Source organism: Etheostoma spectabile, chromosome 11, assembly GCF_008692095.1.
Source record: "Etheostoma spectabile isolate EspeVRDwgs_2016 chromosome 11, UIUC_Espe_1.0, whole genome shotgun sequence".
In the NCBI taxonomy this organism is placed as follows: Eukaryota; Metazoa; Chordata; class Actinopteri; order Perciformes; family Percidae; genus Etheostoma; species Etheostoma spectabile.
The window spans coordinates 20,901,686-20,908,495 of NC_045743.1; the positions used below are offsets into that span (position 1 = coordinate 20,901,686).

Sequence of the window (6,810 nt, forward strand, 5' to 3'; positions counted from 1 at the left end):
AACTTGTTTTGGTGGAACATGTGTACGTTCAGAAGTAGTTTTTGGACAGATAGTCTAGCTAGCTGTCTGGATTTACCCTGCAGAGATCTGAGGACCAGGTAACCATAGTCCTCAGATTGGACAGAGAGTCTAGCTAGCTGTCTGGATTTACCCTGCAGAGATCTGAGGACCAGGTAACCATAGTCCTCAGAAATCCACCAGAGGTGAGAACGATTAAATGACATCCGGCGGAATTTCTGGCGGCACCTGAACAATCCCAGAAATGAAAGGTTGTCAAAATAGACTAAGCTAAGACTAGAAAACTGAGCTGAGCTGGAGTCCAAGTCAAGTCTCTAGTCTCTGAGCCTGAGTCCAAGTCAAGTCTCAAGTCTATCAGCTAGAGTCCAAGTCAAGTCTCAGGTCTCTGAGCTAGAGTCCAAGTCAAGTCTCAGGTCTCTTAGCTAGAGTCCTAGTCAAGTCTCAAGTCTCTGAGCCTGAGTCCAAGTCAAGTCTCAAGTCTATCAGCTAGAGTCCAAGTCAAGTCTCAGGTCTCTGAGTTAGAGTCCAAGTCAAGTCTCAGGTCTATCAGCTAGAGTCCAAGTCAAGTCTCAAGTCTCTGAGTTAGAGTCCAAGTCAAGTCTCAGGTCTATCAGCTAGAGTCCAAGTCAAGTCTCAGGTCTATCAGCTAGAGTCCAAGTCAAGTCTCAGGTCTCTGAGCTACAGTCCAAGTCAAATCCCAGATCACTGAGCTAGAGTCCAAGTCAAGTCTCAGGTCTCTGAGCTACAGTCCAAGTCCAAGTTAGTGTTAGTTCGATTTAAGTTCTATTTTTCTTTTCTTTTTAACAAAATGTTAAAAACAAAGGTTTACAACTAGTGAATCCATAAATTGTTTGGCCATCTGGATTAGACAATTTATTTATTCTTTTTTCGTCCTTTGTTATAGTACCAAATTTAATATCATGAAATTCCAATTTGGGTGAGTGAGTGTCCTCTTCCGATGTCCAATTTTGAAAGCGTTCTGATTTAACATTTAATAAGAATCGCAATGATCTATAAATCATGTGTGATGCCCAGTATTCTATTTAAGATCAAGCCGCCGGCTGTGTCTTTCCTTGTTGTTCTGTGTCTGTCTCTAAGCATCTCCCATGAATACGGCATAAATATTTTGGCAGGTGCTGTTTGGAGGATATTAGAGCACAAGCGTTGAGCGCTCAAGGATATCGATTCAGCTTTAGCGGCCAAGAAGCATGGCTCTGCTGGCATCAATACGCCCGAGGAGGGGAGGTTGAATGAGAAAGGAGTGACCTTGCACCAGGAAACAATCTTGACAAATAAAGCCGCAGGAAGGAAACGCAGGAAAATAAAACACCGAAGATGTCAGAGTGCAGAGACTCGGGAGTAACACTGTGAGCCCCACAGAAGAAAGACAATGAGGGGGGAAAGACACAGAGCAACAATTTGGAGTATCTGATGTTTAAAGCAATCTCTTTTTCTTCCGACTGCTATTGATTTAGTTTTCCATTTGGGGAAGACAAGTAAGCTGTTCAGGCTGGAATTATCGTGCTGCTAATGCATGGAAATGATGCGCATCTACCAACACCACCCAAATCTCAGCAGGGGTTAAAAGTGTGTTCACGTTGTTAAGAGCCACACAAACAGCAGCAGCCGCACGTGTTCAGTGGAAACTTCAAATTCTTTCCCATTTTTACAGAAAAGGAGGCTGTTTGTATGTGGGAATATGCATACGTATTAAAACAACTGATTAAAAACAACCACTTGGCTGAGGTGGAAAAGTTTGTGTAGTAATAAAAAGAAACGGAAAGAGATTTAGTGAATAGATGAGGCGTGTGGCTCAGCATCACTGAAGAAAAACCCCTGACCTGTGTGTGTAACCTTCCTCAAATGAAGGCCAATTAATGAAATAAACAGAAATATTTGCCATTTGACTCTTTAATCACGTCATCTTTCTCCTGCACTTCTACCGTAATACAGTGGCTTGCATAAGTTTACACCCCCATGCTAAAGTTGATTAAAAAGAGGAATAAAACCATCTTTTGGAAACTGATCTTAATGCCTTAATTCAAAAAAATATAGCAGGCAGATTGTGTATATATAAGGCCAGTATTTCATGATCCAGGATACTCTAAAGTTCCCTTACCCCCCCCCCCCCCCCACATATCACATACACTTCACCATACTAGAGATGGCATGGGGTACTTTCCACAAAATCATCTCTCAGTGCCAAAGACCAGCTATTGGTCTAACTGAAATAACACCATGCCAATCTCTAGGATGTGAAGGTATGTGATGATTGGGGGGGTGGGGGGGGGGGGGAGGGGAACTTTACCAGGTGCATAGTATCTGATCCATGAATAACTGGCATTTAAAAATGAAAATGTGTTGCCTCTATGGGAATTAACACAGGGGGGTGTTATTATGCCCTGTATTTTAACACAGGGGGTGTATATTTGCTCCCGTATTTTACACAGGGGGGTATTACTTATGTCTGTATTTTAACATAGGGGGTGTACATTATGCCCCCTGTTTTTAACATAGGGGGGCGTATATTATGCCCTATTTTACCTAGGGGGGTGTATACTTATGCCCCTGTATTTTAACATAGGGGGTTGTATACTAAGCCCCTGGTATTTTAACATAGGGGGTGTATGCTCATGAACCCTGTATTTTAACATAGGGGGGTGTCACTTATGCCCCCTGTATTTTAACATAGGGGTGTATACTTATGCCCCTGTATTTTAACATAGGGGGTGATACTTATGCCCCCGTGATTTAACTAGGGGGGTGTAACTTATGCCCTGTTATTTAACATAGGGGGTGTATCTAATGCCCCTGGTATTTACATAGGGGGGTATGCTCATGAACCCTGTATTTTAACATAGGGGGGTGTTATATAATGCCCGGTATTTTAACATAGGGGGTGTATGTTCATGAACCCTGTATTGTAAGGAAGAACATTTATTCATTTACTAATAATAACACATTATTCATTCACAAAGATAATTGGTGTCCTTGAAGGTTGGATTTACCTGAATGTTTTGAATTAAGGCATTAAGATCAATTTCCAAAGTTTTTTTATTCCTCTTTTAAATCAACTTTAGTATGGGGGTGTAAACTTATGCAAGCCACTGCATGCACGTAACTCTAGGGGATGGAAATGCACATTCATTCGCATTTTCATTTGGATTGAAATCCATGAATTACATGTACGATGAACTGCTGCCTCATTTATTTACTCTACTTTAGCAAAATGTAACATCACACGCATCATCAGGGCACTTTGTGGCCAATAGAAATGCGCAAGCACACATCCTGGTACCCGCTGTAATTTCTATTTCTAAAGTCTACTTGCAGTTATGAGAAAATGATTGCTGGTGTGACGACTCCTTATATTGAGAAAAACCACTGGACAGTATCAGGTAAGCCTTCAGACTCTTGGATTGTACTCAAGAGGCAACGAGCTCCCATGGACACATCTCACTGTATTTGTTTTTAAAGCAGTGCTGTTATTTGATTTGAACGCCAGCTTAGAGACACGGGACAAATCCCACCGTCTCGAGGCTAATACGAGGCTTCTGCGGTCTGAGTTAGCCAAATCAATCTGTCTTGTTTGTGCCAAATACCAACAGCAGTATTACCTTGCTGAGCTGTGGTGGAGGGATGGTTTAGGTTGTTGTAGGTTTGTTTCTGCCAAAGTCTGTTCTTAAAGATAAAGTGCCTAGTTTCTGTCTCCCCCATGAGGAAAGCTTCTGTGATTGCGCACCACACCCAGCCCTCCTCCAGGCAGTTGCTTGTGACCAAGGAGGACACGGAGGATTACAAAAACATGGCGGACTCTTCAGAAGAGCTCATTATCTTCACTCGAGCTTCTGAGCAAGAAAGCTGCCGGACGCCCCAATCCTCTGAACATAGTCACACTGAGAAACACAGAGAGAGTTGTATGGAGCTGATCGTCTTATTTAGCTTCATAGCAACTCATATGGCAATGGCTTTAATTTAACAGACGTCCATTGATGTCAAAAAGTTACACACTAGAGCTTTAAAACGGCCACACTCGAAGGCAGGGTTCAAAGCCGGACACACGTGTAAAAATCCCAAACTATGCTTAAAGGGTGAGACAGTATCATTAAATCTAGAACTTCTTTATTTAAACGTCCTTCGTAATGCTCATGTTCAGGTTCAGGTTACAGGTTACAGTTTCTGAATATGGGCTGTGTGCATTTCTTTGTGGATTGAGTGTTTTGATACTTTCACAGTATTTACTGTACATGGCACCTCAACCTGTTTTATAATAAAAGGGACATGGAAATCTCACTTTTTACAAAACGGGACCTTTACTAATAGCCGTCTTAGAGTTGACCCTATGATTAAATTCCTGACAGATTGTATGTAATGGGCTTATTTCAAAGGGTTTGTTGATAATACAGTCTATTACAGGTCAAGGGGAAGCATAGCCTAAGTGATGTGTACATGCTCCAACAATAAATAACACCTGAAACAACAGTCACATTCATAAACTCTCTCCAGCTGGGCCAAATGAAAATGAAAATGCATCCGCCACCAATTAAAAACCACAGGACACCATTCCCTCAGAAACAACACTGTAGCCTCTCTGCTGCCGTTACATGCTGGAGAATAAGCCATTACTCTGAGCTGATAGGCCCGGATCTAGGAAAACCTTGAACTTGTTTATTTGTCTGATGAAATCATCCATGTATAAATGAGGTGTGAAGGCACGGCGGTACTCCTACACGGCAACCCCTCGGCTGGTTATCAGCACAGAATGTAACCGTGAGGAAACCTTTGGATTGCTTAGGTCATGTTTCAGGATTTAGACTGCTCCCTCATTCAGCAAGACCATCACCGCTGCCAGCACCTCACTTTCTCTTCCCTCAATTGCTTCTTTCCTCTGCTTTCTGTTGCTTCTCTTTGTCTGTCACACAAAATCCTCCATCCTCTACGCCTCTTTGAGTCTCTGTCTTCCTCTCTTTCATTCCACAGAGGTGATTTATTTTGTTTCTACCCTCTCCTCCTCCAGTCCTCCGCCGCCCTCAGGGTCAGCGTCGAGCTCCATCACTCTGTCTGGATTCTTAATCCCCTCACTGGAGACGCCCGTGCCAATACAGGAGAATAACAGATTAAAAAAGCACAGCCCGAGCCCTGAGTAGCTCCCCTTTCTCCCCTTCTGTCTGTGCCTCCCTCTGTCCTCACAACAGATACTCTAAGTGGAAAAATAAACTTGGAGGGAAGCTAAGCCGGAGTTGAAAGGCAAGTCATCGAACCAGGGATGACAAAGAAGCTTCCAGCACGGTGGTTAATGAAGGTGATGCAGCAAGGCAAGGCCCTCTGCAGAGACTCTGAGTTATAACACCGGGGCCTTGGGAGGTGACATGACTGCAGGCGGGAGAGCTTTCCACTTGGCTGCAATTGTCTAAGGAAGATACATGGTTGACCCCAGAAAAAAAATATAAGTAGCAGAACATAAAAATAATGAGACCTGAGGCTCCATTTTCACATAACCAAAAATAATGGCTCTTTCACTTTTAGGTAGGACACCGCCAGCTCAGGCTCCCAAGTGAATAGATGGACAATGGGTTGTCATAATTAATTGAATCTAAAAATACCGGTAACAGTTAATGTTAAAAAAACTGTCAAACTGCAAGAAAAATGTGTAGACTCAGCAGGTCATTGCCACAAGACCTCCCAGAAGAGCATGCCGAACCTGAGACCATAGACCATACGATTAGTGGACATAGCATCCTAGTCTCGAGTTTGGCGCAAGGATGCATTATATTAACGATTTGTGCTAGGGTTTTTGACAAAAGGGTGGAGCTGTGGTTAGTTGGCCAAGTTAGGCCGAGTTATTGTTGCATTGGCGCTGCGCTAAGCTAAATGCTAAAGGGTGGGAAATGGTAGATTTTCAACCCTAGTGAAGCAAATCATCCAGCAGAGATTTACCAGCGAGAAAACACGGACTTCTCGGTTACTGGCACCATTTATCTGCATATACCTCAGTACAAAAGAAAATTAGCGAGCTTTCCCGTAAGTTACCAGCTAACGCTAGCAGGATCTGGCTAGCTCAGTAGGCTGGACGCTAAACAACACATTTTAGGCGATCTAAATGTAAGCCTTGCCAAGCCTTTGTCTTGATCGACAGGTCCTAAAGCATCCCAATAAATGGAACCATAATTTACAAAATGAACGTCATTCTGTATTGATGAAGACTTACAACTAGCAATTGACAATGGATTCATTATGAAAATGTTTACTCAGGTAATAAATCAATGGGAAGTACGGTCATTTGCTCATAGACTTCTCTTTGGAGCCACTGGAGTGGATAGAACGCAGGTTTAAGAAGCTTCAGAATTAGCTTCACTTTTCAGTCCCGGAATGCTTTTTACAGTCTACGTCTTAGACCAGATCACTATGACCTCATGCTAGTATTAGCGAAGCTTCACCCGACCCGACCAGTGAACAAGCAGAGTCTTTAACAAAGCGGCTGCAGTCCTTTCATTCTGATAGTCGACTCCTGTCCCTGTTATGTGACAGATGGGCAGGGGGACGGCAGGGGAGGGGCAGCTACAGGAGAGATAATGGCCGTGTCAGTTTCACACTGCTCTCCTCATAAAAGCTGAGCCAGGAGGAAGCTGAGAGGGGAAAGGGGAATGCAAGTGCATGTGTGGACGTGTGCACGAGTGTCTATCCACGCAGGTTTTCACACGCTTGAGTTGAAAACCGCTGACCCTGACACTTGGCATTGAGGTGCATTATTTTCTTTTTTTGACACAAAAGTGTAAACGCAGAGAGGTTTGC

General features: G+C 43.3%; 1 long non-coding RNA gene across 1 annotated transcript in view; it reads left to right on the forward strand.

Annotated features, from left to right (window-relative positions):
• The window catches only part of LOC116697868 (uncharacterized), a 12,711-nt gene extending 8,676 nt beyond the window's left edge, over positions 1–4,035 (forward strand). The window contains exons 2-3 of the long non-coding RNA XR_004334069.1: positions 1,175–1,181; positions 3,744–4,035. This is a non-coding gene — a long non-coding RNA (uncharacterized LOC116697868). The remainder of the gene's footprint in view (positions 1–1,174; positions 1,182–3,743) is intronic.
• The last annotated feature ends 2,775 nt before the right edge of the window (positions 4,036–6,810 follow it).